Below are 11764 nucleotides of genomic sequence, written 5' to 3' on the forward strand. Positions count from 1 at the left end.
TGAAGGTGAACTGGGTCTAAGCATTATTTCGCACTGCCTGCTTTCCCTCCCTTTTAGGTGGACTACAAATTTCGTGCATATAACGCTTGAGACTTGTTGTATTTGTATATATATTGTGTTGATATGGTATGTGTTGGTTTACTATCGTTATATTGTGATTTTCTCGCTACGGTCATTGTTTTAAAGGCCTTGAAATAAATGTCTATATATTTTTAATATAACAACTGTTTGGAGTAGTTTGTAAGTGATCTTGCTTTGTGTGCTCATTGCGGGCTTTCAGTCACCCTCACCCCTCTTGAGACCTAGTCTTGACCGCCGCGATCGCTACCTTGATTGGTCTGGCTCGTCTAGAGGTTACCCTGTTCCAAGTAATTAGGTTGGCCTTCTGAACTTCTGCGCCACCAGGACAGAGTTCAGAAATCCGTCTTAACACTGAGGAATCGGGAGCCTGAAACACAGACAGACTGCATGGGGCCGCCGGGGCCCCACGGGAAACAATGTGGGGAAATTCAGGCTTTTCTCAAAATGTAAATGCAGCAGAAACGGAATCGGAGTTCTATGTAGAAAAGGCTAGTCTTCCCATACCGGGCCGCCTGGGTGAAAACCAGGAATCCTAACCGCTAGACCATATGGGAGGCTGTCAGCAAGAAGCAGGTTATGGAGATCCTGAGAGCAGTGCCCCATGGGTCCACCACTGGCAGGATGCTTGAGAAGCTTGACCGGCGATGCCCCACGCAAATGACCGAGATGCACTTTCAGTGGCAGAAATCAAGCTTTACGCTGCTCTGGTGTTGAGCTGTCATTGCTTACAGTGGCTAAGCAAAGCACAATACCAAGACCAATCTAAAAATGACTAGCTTGAGAGAACACGCAAGAACCAAGGGCAGCGGTTCGAGACCTATCAGGGGTGGGCGGTCCCCTTTTGCTAAAATGGGCAAGAGAGTCTGCAGTTCCTCTCGGAGGCGCGTGAGTGCTGGGGCACGCCTCATTAACCCTTTGCTGCCCGTCTTGCCACCTGAAACCTGCCCCTTGCCCCCAAAGTGCAGCATTGGCTGGGGGCAAATATCTGCAGCCTATTGGCAGGCTGGAGAAGAGTCCCTCTGGCGCTCCTGAAGTGTGTGGGGAAGTAAGCCCCTGACCGATTGACCCCACCCCCCCAACCCCAATAAATGAAGGCAAATCCTGCTTTGCAATTGCTGCCAACTTTTCAGGGCCTTCCTTTCTAGATAGGACTGGAAGATGAAGCGGCTTGAGAGTCAGCTCCAAAATGAAGAGTAGCATTATTTTCTAAAGAGCTGTGTAATGTGGGGAGGGGGCAAGCACAGCACCTCTCTTTTGTGGAAGGATAGGGGTATGCGCAGACCCACGAGGGCCAGTGGCGCAATGGAGGTTCGACTCCTACCTGGCTCGGGGAAGCGCGTTTCGTTTTTAATTTAACCCCAATTGTGATTGCGTAGTCTCTGTCTTCTCCCTAGCCTTGGCCGAGGTACTGAACGCTTAACACTCGAGGTCAGCGGAAATGACGGTCTGTCAGGGCGCCCTTCTTTCCTCTGGCCTTTAACGTCTTGCAGCAACGGTTTCAATGCAAGGCGGCCTGTTTTCCAAATGTGGTCCCACCGTTGCTCTCTTGACGGGGGGTGCGGGGGACACGTCACGCCTCAAAGGTGGGTGCAAACTCCAGCCAAGATGCATAAGCTTGCAAATAACAGGCAAACTCCAGCCAAGGGGCATAAATTCACAAATAACAGGTAAACTCCATACAAGGTGCATAAACATACAAATAACAGGCAAACTCCAGCCAAGGTGCATGAACTAACAAATAACAGGCAAATTCCAGCCAAGTGGCATGAACTCACAAATGACAGGCAAACTCCAGCCAAGATGCATAAACTCACAAATAACAGGCAAACTCCAGCCAAGTGGCATGAACTCACAAATAGCAGGCAAACTCCAGCCAAGTGGCATGAACTCACAAATAACAGGCAAACTCCAGCCAAGTGGCATGAACTCACAAATAACAGGCAAACTCCAGCCAAGGTGCAAGAACTCACAAATAACAGGCAAACTCCAGCCAAGGGGCATGAACTCACAAATAACAGGCAAACTCCAGCCAAGGTGCATAAACTCACAACTAATAGGCACACTCCAGCCAAGGAGCATAGGCTCACAAATAGCAGGCAAACTCCAGCCAAGTGGCATGAACTCACAAATAACAGGCAAACTCCAGCCAAGTGGCATGAACTCACAAATAACAGGCAAACTCCAGCCAAGATGCATAAACTCACAAATAACAGGCAAACTCCAGCCAAAGTGCATAAACATACAAATAACAGGAACACTCCAGCCAAGGTGCATAAACTCACAAATAACAGGCAAACTCCAGCCAAAGTGCATAAACATACAAATAACAGGAACACTCCAGCCAAGGTGCATGAACTCACAAATAACAGGCAAACTCCAGCCAAGGGGCATGTACTCACAAATAACAGGCAAACTCCAGCCAAGGTGCATAAACTCACAACTAATAGGCACACTCCAGCCAAGGAGCATAGGCTCACAAATAGCAAGCAAAATCCAGCCAAGGTCCATGAACTCACTAATAACAGGAAAACTCCAGCCAAGGTGCATAAGCTCACAAATAACAGGCAAACCCCAGCCAAAGTGTATAAACTCACAAATAACAGGCAAACTCCAGCCAAGATGCATAAACTCACAAATATCAGGCAAACTCCAGCCAAGGTGCATAAACTCACAAATAACAGGCAAACTCCAGCTATGGTGCATAAGCTCACAAATAACAGGCAAACTCCAGCCATGATGCATAAGCTCACAAATAACAGGCAAACTCCAGCCATGGTGCATACGCTCACACATATCAGGCAAACTCCAGCCAAGATGCATAAGCTCACGAATGACAGGCAAACTCCAGCAAAGGTGCATACACTCACAAATAACAGGCACACTCCAGCCAAGATGCATAAGCTCACAAATAACAGGAAAACCCCAGCCAAGATGCATAAACTCACAAATATCAGGCAAACTCCAGCCAAGGTGCATAAGCTCACAAATAACAGGCAAACTCCAGCCAAGGTGCATGAACTCACAAATAACAGGCAAACTCCAGCCAAGATGCATAAGCTCACAAATAACAAGCACACTCCAGCCAAGGTACATAAGTTCACAAATAACAGGCAAACTCCAGCCAAGGTGCATTCACTCACAAATAACAGGCACACTCCAGCCAAGGTGCATTCACTCACAAATAACAGGAAAACTCCAGCCAAGGTGCATAAGCTCACAAATAACAGGCACACTCCAGCCAAGGGGCATTCACTCACAAATAACAGGAAAACTCCAGCCAAGGTGCATAAGCTCACAAATAACAGGCAAACCCCAGCCAAGATGCATACGCTTACAAATAAAAGGCAAACTCCAGCCAAGGTGCATGAGCTTACAAATAACAGGCAAATTCCAGCCACGGTGCATTAACTCACAAATAACAGGCACACTCCAGCCAAGATGCATAAACTCACAAATAACAGGCAAACTCCAGCCAAGCAGCATAAGCTTACAAATAACAGGCACACTCCAGCCAAGGTGCATAAACTCACAAATAAAAGAATAATACAAATCGTTGTTTTATCAACGTATGTTTGTCGGTTGAAAATCGGTTCGTTCAAGGAGATTTCATGTACGACAGAAAGTTTCCTTATTTTAAATTACCAAATTTTAGAGAACGGCTGATTCTGCACTGTCTGTCTGGGAGGGATCCAGTCATTAACCACTCTTCACATTTCCTGTTAGGATGCTTAAGACACCCATGGGAACTTGCTAATGGTGGCAAAGAAACACTGGTGGAACCCAACGTTTGGTTCCTGGGCAGTATGCTGACATGGAGGCCGGCCACTGAGAGACTAGATAGGCTTGGACGCAGGAGCCGGAGGCCTCAACCAGAGATGTAGCCGGAGCACGGGTGCTCCAGAAGAGAGGGGCAGAATGCTCAGCGGATTATGCCAACGTTATGATCAGCCTAAAAACACAAGAAGTGACTCACCCTGCAGTGACGCATGCCACCATCCCCATGGCTCTCCTCCAAAGCTGAAGGAGATGACGGAGCTGTGAAAGGGAAGCACCCCTGCATGTCCAGCAAGACCAGAGAAAAGAGAACTCAGGGGGCAGGAGCAACGCCCTGGGGAACCTATCAGAATATGCAGAGAGGGGGGAAACAGGATAAAAGGGAGAAGAAAGGAGGAACCCATGTCTTTCCATGGTGTGGGTCTGACCCGAGGAGACAGGGGTCTATACCTGAGCAACAGAGCGCAACCCGATTCCCTCCAAACTGTCTGTGACACTTCCATATCCCAGAATGCAGGACGTCTGCGGCGGAAAGGAGTCCTTCTCATTATCAGCCTTGGATACCGCTCCACACAGCTTATCTCAAACTAGGAGTCACTTCATTTAATTTAACCAGTGACAGCATGTCTGAGGTCTTACTGGAGACGTACAATTAATAACACTTATGTTTTGCATACCCCTTCAGTTACTAGTGAACACTAATAGTGGCCTCATGAACACAACAACTAATGAAGATGGCTGTTATTAGAATGTTTGAATAGGGTTTCACTAAGAGCCGTCCCTCTCTCTCGTCTCCCGTGGATGTTGGCCTCCGTAGCCCACGCGTCCCGCAGCCCCAGGATCAGTAATGCCTACTATCTAAAACTCCTACTGGCTAAAGGTGAGGGCCTAATGGAAAATCAATCACCTTATTTCTCTACCTCCTGTGGATCTTAACCTTAGTCCCACACTTAAGAAGTAATCAAGTGTTGGTGGCATTCAATCACCCAGGTCTCGCTCGGCCTCTATCTCTCACACTCACATATTCCTTGCCTTGATCTTCTTTCCTCCCTTCTACTCTTTCCCCTCTCTTTCTCCCACTATACATTTCTCTTCTTTTCTCCTGTTCCTCCTACTCCCCTTGCTAACTACTATTCTCAACTACCCTCTCCACTACTTTCCACTCCCCTCTCTACAATGCTCTCCTATTCTCCTACTTCTTCTACTCTTTCCTCACACTATTCTCTCCACCCACTGCTCTCCACTACACTCTCATCCCACTACTCTCTACTAATAACTCCTCTGACTACTCTCTCTTCCCACTGGTTTGTCCTCCTAGTACTCCTCAATACTCTCTCCTTACACTTCTCTCTACTACTCTTCTCCTATCACTCTCCACACCTTTCTCCTCCAACTACTCTCTCCTCCCACTCTACACCACTCCCCAACCTTCCTTCTCACAGAAATGCACTCCTTTCACTCTCCCAATCACCCTTCTCAGTCAGCTTGCTTCACTTACTCCCCTACACTCCCACTTAAGCTCATTCACTCACCATACACACACTCACAGACACAAGTCCCAATTTCTTTCAACGACCAATATCCCAATTTACACATACTCTCTGGGATATTCCCCATGTTCTACTGACCCGTCCCTTCTCTTCCTGTTCTCTTGGTCCGTCTTCTCCTCCCTTGACCTCACCCAAACAACCCCAAACAACCCCAAACAACCCCAAAAAGTTTTGTTTGTCCCATTTTATTCTCATCCTCCACCTCCCATTGGTTCTGTCGTCCACCTGGTTCTCTGGGCCAATCTGAGTCATTCTCGCCCTCTGGCCTTGGCTACAGTCATCAGAAGCCGTATGATATGAAAGGTTATTTATAACGTGTTTAATACCCAGAGCTTTTGAAGCGCGGACCCGGAGATCGAACCTGGATGCTATCCTCACGAGACATAAGCCCTGCCTCCTTCTCAGCCGCAGGTCCACCAATGTTCTGTTATGGTATTCAGCTGCAACAGGTGTCTTCATTTTCTATTGTGGAGGGCTGTCATAGCGCGTCCTGATTGCCTATCTATAGCGGGGAACGCTCCACTGGCACTGTCTCTCTCACCGGTGAATAACATGTTGCTTGCTTGGCTGCATGGATCTGTGGTTTTTGTGGCCTTAGAAGGGAAGAGAGAAAAGACAGGCCAGAATCCGGCAAGGCAAGTATGGCCTGTTCAAAAGAGGTTGATTGATATTGTAACCAGGCACATGGTGAGAAATACAGACTGGTACCCTCCTAACCCCCGTCTCTGAGGCAGGACTGGCTCTGGCAAATACCCTGTTAGGCCTTTTGCCACAGGTTGAAAGGGTTCCCTATTCCACCCTGACAGTGTCAGGTCCCTGACCCTGTCACACACTTCACGTGCCCCTCTTCCCCTGAGCCTCTGGCTACTTGGGGGCACCTAGAAAGTGTCTATGCCTGCTTTCTCGTCCCCTTGTAGCTTCCCAAGGCAGAAAGTGGAAAAAGGCAATATCTGTTCCGCAGAGAATGTCTGCAGGGGGCCTGGAGCGACTATCATTGGCATGGCAAAATGGTTCCCTGGCATCTGGATTTTTATGTTCGCTTGTGGATACAAATCGGAGTCTCAGTTGAAGCATATTTTCAAGAATATTATGTGCGCTTGCATTTTAACTTTTACATAAACAGTTTGTCCGATTATTGTTAATTATTGATTTCTAATATTGTAATAGTCAATTCTGCAATTTATAAAAATGATTACCATTAAGTTCAGTTGAAACTAACGTCTGTTAAAGATCATATACATGTGAGATGCATCTAGTTGATTCCCTTGGATTACGATATATTAATGTATATTGTATACAACAAAATACGTACATTCCTGGAAATCCATTGGTCAAAATGAATAATCTAACTATGGCCGACACGTGTTTCGCACTATTGCGGATTAAATATAACACTGATGTACTTCTTCAGAGAAACTGTTATAAGTATTGTAAAGAAGATGTACTCATACATGTACAGATTATCAGTACATTAGAGGGAAAAATACAAGAACAGCAAAACTACATGAATTAACAAAATGTATAATGTAAAGCAACAACTGCAGATTCTTCAACAATGGCAGCAAATAATGGGAATGAGTTACCCATAAATGATTCAAAATGGTAGAAAAACCACTGTGGTGTGACTATGTTAGAATACCAACAATAGTCCAAAACCAGTTCAATGAAACTAAGTGTTGTACATATATGACATGTAATGATTGAGCAAATACCTCATGTGCTGATCAAAAACCTGTGCAAAAATACAGAAATGTTTGAAGGTTGGCATGGAAGGTTCTCTTATTCCAGTACTTCTTAATTATGTGGTGGGAATTTACCCTAAAAATGAAAACCTATGTATAATCTATTATGACAATATCCCAATATTCAAATATATTGAGGCTGTGTTGCAAACACATAACAGCGTTCAAAAAGAAAAAAGTATAATCAAGGACCCTACTCTTACCTAATCTGCTAAGTAAAGCGGATCGTAAATGCTGGTGTTTTGATGTGCATGGCATCCACATGTTAAAACGGTGCCATTTTGCGCCCATGGAGGTACTCTATCTGCTGATGGACATAAAAGAAAGACTATATTGCTATCTTTTAGTAAATCTTCATACTCTCATAGTATAAAATTACAATTAATGTTTGTTGAAATAATAACTGATTATTCAATTGTGTCATGTATGCTGTTATAGTAAAGAATTATCACTATTACTGTACTATGTTTGTAATTTCATTCATCTTAATTAAATAAAAAACAGTCTCAATATTTTTATAATTAGATTTGTGCAGGCTATCGATTCGAATCATAATTTGTGAAACACTTTTGGTATTGCTCCTCTGAATATTTCTAAAAGCGCTATAATTATCATAGCTCTAAAATGTGATGTGTCTCCTTCAGGTACATACCTTATGTTTATTTGAAGTAAATAATATTTGAGAATATCAAAACCATTAACCATTAGCACATTGGGGGGCTGATTCATGGAATTATGTGCGCCGTAAATGCAGATTTGCGCTCCTTTCTGCCCGAAAATCCCTGTTTGAAGTATAGGGATTTTCAGGCAGAAAGGAGCGCAAATCTGCGTTTTCGGCGCAAACAATTCCATGAATCAGGCAGTAGATTGCTTTCTGAATTATATTTAGTAATTAACCTGATTGATCATGATATGTCTTGTTTCTTGACTATTTCCGGTGTTAGTAACTCAGTTCTGGCTTTATGTTGCATTTTCTGTTCTGACTTGTTCAAAAGGATTGATTTTTAGCCTCTTTGTCGTAATCTAGTCTTAATAACTGATATCTCCTTTTCATAATCTAAAATGATGCTACAGTTTTGTTTGGCTCTCTCAAATTCTCCTGCTTGTATATCCTTAATAACTAATTGTTTATGACAATGTAACTGATATAGAGTTGTAGTCACTTCTGTTTCCTTTCTATAAGTGCTAATGTGTAATGTTCTATGATTATTGAATATTAATAGGTCCAACAATGAGATCTCTTTCTGACTGTAATTAATCATATATGTAATACCAAAATAGTATTGTTTAGGAATTCAAATTACTTCAGTAATTCTTTCTCAGTTCCACTCCAAATCATTAGTATGTCATCTATGTATCCCACCCACTTCAATAGATCTGGTGTTTTATGGGTTAGTGCATGTTTGATTTTCAGAGTGATAGCTAACTGCTTTCTTAGTCAATCTGTGATCAATGATATGATATGATATGATAAAAGTCATTTATAACGCGCCTGTACACCAGTGTTTCTAAGCGTGACAAGACAAGGGAGGGAAGACAGTGGGAGGATAAACAGCGATCTTACTAGGCCTATACTCACATTTATTTATTTATTTGCCATTTATAGGGCGCCCCATACCCAAAGTCATCTGGGCGCTAGTTGGAGCACAAACATAAGGTAGAAAAACAGTAATGACAGAGTAAACACAAGTAGGGGGCTTGACAGATTTATCCATGAGTCTTGCGTGAAGAGCAAGTTTTTTTACAGAAGGACCAGAAGGAAGGTCAGATCTAAGGGACAGGGGGAGGGCATTCCACCTTTTGGCGGCCAACAACTGGGAAGCTGCAGCTGTGAGGAATTTGACCATCCGCACTGGGAGTGTGAGCTTGCCTGGGCTTTTTCTGAAGTTTTTAATGAAAATGAATGATGGGAAATCAACCTCAGAAAGTGTGTGCGGCTAATCCGCACCGCACACATTTTCCTCTGCTCACCGCACAACAAAAACATAGTCAAGTCTACTCGGGGGGAGACAGTCTACAGATGCTGTTTTCCCTGTCAAATTTAGCTGGAATGTGACAGTCACAGGTACATCAAAGCATCTCCGGAAGGGGGAAGGCAACACCTTCCTCCGGCCATGGCCAGCCTAATTAAAAAATCAAATGCTCCTTGGATCTGCCCCTCTATTGTAGAAAGTTCTTCTGGTGGCAGCGCATACTGATGAGAGTTAATTGAAACAGGCCTGGCGATAGGCCTGATCACAGAACTGACAGAAGGGGGAAGGACACTAACACCTCTTTGATATGCCATGTGTCAACTTGAAGGTAGCTCCCACCCCTCTGTATGAAGGGCAGTGAATGGCATGTCTGCGACAACTATTTAAAGAGGGAAGAAGGTTTTTTAAAAAAATGTATTTATTTATTTGTATTGCACTGAAGCCCGCAGGCATCAGGGCGCGTAACATAGAAACAGGAAACAGGAATGCACATCTACGGGACAACATTAAACATACAAGATTCAGGCGCAAAATGGCCAGAGGGAGTCCAGGCCTTTATCGGAAGAGTAAAGTTTTAACTTTCTTTCGAAATAGACTGTAAGAGGTCTCCAGTCTGATGGACAATGGGAGATCATTCCAAATGGTAGCTGCTGTCGTCTGGAATGCCGCCCCCATGCCATTGGTTTTCTTAAACTTGGTAGTTTCTAGCTGTCCCTCAGCTTGGGATCTGAGCACCTTCCTTGTTATGTATGTGCACAGTTTAGCTTTTAAGTAAGCAGAGACTGTGCCGTAAATACAGACGTGGAACAAAGTCAGACAGAGACAGAAGTCTGTTCCCACCACAAACTTTAAGGGAGACCTGCACTTTGATCAAGAGTCACAGAGAGCTCAATTAACCAGAGAGACACTTTGATCTACAACAGACAGGAAGATGGGTGGGACTTAGTAGTACATGTTGCCACCCCTTACCTTTCCTGTTGCAAATCACTTGGGATAAACCTCACACATAAAAGAAGATTGTTGGTGGGGACCCAGGATTGGTTCTTTAAGGTGGGCTTGGCCTGTACTAATCACTGGGGCCCATTAGGCTTTAAAAGAGGGGAGAGCCTCTCACTTAGCAGACCATTCTACGACTTTGAAAGGAGTAACTCAAAGGACTAAGTTGGAGCCTGGCTGAAGGTACAGTCTGCCTTACAGCTTCTGCCAGTGATGAAAGGCCAGGATGTTCAAGAGGGAAGCAAGATCCTTCCCCTAAACATCTCCCAGTGAACAGAGAGAAATAACAACCTCAGAGGACCCATCCAGCAGCTTCTGAACTGATACCCAACCAGCACCCAGCATGCCCTGTTAAGTTCTGCCAGCAAGCTTCCTAGGTGGGAAGTGCCAGAGAGTCTCTGCACAAAGGACAAGGCTGTTGCCTGCAAACACTCTCTTCAGTTTTGAGCCGTCCAGCTTAAAGGATGACAGGAGCCGTGTGAAGACGTTAGGAGGAGTGCCACAACAAGCATTAACCAGCATGAATCTTTTAAGGACATTTTCGAGACAGTCGAGCCCTCGATCGTGACCGGCTACACCACTGACTGTTGTCACGGTGCAGTCAGTAAAGCCATCCGAGACGCCACAACCAGCTTTACAGATCCACCAACCAGCTCAGATTGGATTCTTGGCTCCGAGCCGCCATGTAGGCCAGTCTGCAGCCATCCGCTCCAGCCTCACTAGCTGAACTGTTTGCCGCCTGATACCCGCAGTGTCCTGGAACCGACGTGACGCTGTTGAGCATCAAGAACATCTAAAGCACCAGGTACATTGTGGTTCTGTCCCCCTGGCCCTTCTCTGAAGGAACCTAGTCACATTTTCAAACTTTTGCTCCCTTGGTGCTGAAACCAAATAACCTTGAACAGTTAAGACTGATTGCTTTGCCGACTACCCTCCTGTCAGTATCCAGAGTGCATCCCTTTCCTTCGTGAAACTGTCTGTCTTCTGTGTTCCTTTACAGGGTGGGTTGTATTTTGTAGTGCGCTAGAACTGTCTGTTGTAATAATAATAAGTGTTAGGGAGAATTCTCATTCTATGGCTAATTTTCCTCACCTAGTGAGTCCCTCAGCAGCTTTGCTGGATTTCTGGAGTTATTTTTTCCACTGGGTAAGAGTGTGAGCTTTTCCCCCACTCTTACCTGTGTTTTGCCATGTGTATTTCATCTGTTTTTGTGATTGTGGACTCTGGAGGACACCACTTCAGTAGCCCCACTCGTTTGTGTGTTACACAGCACCTTCAGTGCAGTGACACAGGGTTGTCTTTTAGACTTCCCACGAACTCCATTTCTGGGGCTGACTACTGTCCCCCAGAAAAGGGTAAAGTTGCCATTAACTTTACATAGTCATTTAACCACAGATCCAGTACCCCCATCTTACATGGATTACTGGAAAGGGTTAATTCGTAGCCCTTTTTATCTGTACCTCATAGAGCATTGTTTCGCTCGCTTAACATTAAGACTTGGCTGGTGGCAGTCGTAGCAACCCTAATTTTCCTACCGCGATTATATTACATAACGTGGTATTGTTTTAGGCTATGTTAGTAGCCTCGAACTTTAAACCCGCTAGCCCAAATACTTTTTATTTCGGCTCCGGTTGGGTTTAATCGCCAT

Source organism: Ambystoma mexicanum, chromosome 4p, assembly GCF_040938575.1.
Source record: "Ambystoma mexicanum isolate Mex_15411 chromosome 4p, UKY_AmexF1_1, whole genome shotgun sequence".
In the NCBI taxonomy this organism is placed as follows: Eukaryota; Metazoa; Chordata; class Amphibia; order Caudata; family Ambystomatidae; genus Ambystoma; species Ambystoma mexicanum.